Below are 926 nucleotides of genomic sequence, written 5' to 3'. Positions count from 1 at the left end.
TTTGGATTGTGTAATTATTATGTGTACCTGACTTGTGTAACTACATTAAGCTACCTATGTAACTATCCAAGTAACTATAGATGGATAGCTACATTTGCATTTACTAGTTACATGTCCAGTTACTTTTGCATTCGAGTATGTTGTTATGGCCAAGAAGCATACAGTGTTCGTCGCAGTTCAACAACATGGTAAAAGCAGCGAAACGTTGTCGTCGCGGTGCAGCGGCACGCTGCAATTATTATATACTTGACTTATGTAACTACATTAAGCTAGCTATGTAACTATCCATGTAGCTATAGATGGATAGTTACCTGGGTAGTTACATACATGCTACATAACCAGTTACATGTATTGACATACACAAAATGTAAAAGAAAGCAAAGCAAAGCAATGTCTATTAATTGAAATCTGTTCAAAACATTTAATCTTTCATGTAGCTATTCAAAAAGAATAGAACACTTTGCTCTCAACTTCTTGAACACTTTGCTCCTTATATATTGAAAAATTAGTTCAATGTATGATCTATAATGCTTCTTAGTGTCTTCTTCATGTTTAGCTGCTTGCAAAGTTTGGCCAGCAGTTCATCATCACCCTCTTCATCAACTATCTTCTTTTTCTTCTTTGCTCTTCATCAACTGTTTTCTCTTTTTTTTCTTTGCCTTTTCATCAACTCTGCCTTCTTTTTTTTTCTTTGCTTCTTGTATGTCAGCATCTCTGTCCTGTGTATCCCTTTCTCTGTTATTCTTTCCCATCATCTTCTTTTGCACAAAATTGTCTGATATGTTAGCTTATCACACCTCAAAACACTTATCATACTACATATGTATCTACCAATGTAACTACCCATATAACTAGAAGATTGACAATGACAATTACATGGGTAGTTACATTTAGGTTTTCAAAACAGTTATAGTAGCTGCATTTGT

This window comes from Fragaria vesca, linkage group LG7, assembly GCF_000184155.1.
Source record: "Fragaria vesca subsp. vesca linkage group LG7, FraVesHawaii_1.0, whole genome shotgun sequence".
NCBI classification, from domain to species: Eukaryota; Viridiplantae; Streptophyta; class Magnoliopsida; order Rosales; family Rosaceae; genus Fragaria; species Fragaria vesca.
This window is presented reverse-complemented; position numbering follows the sequence as displayed.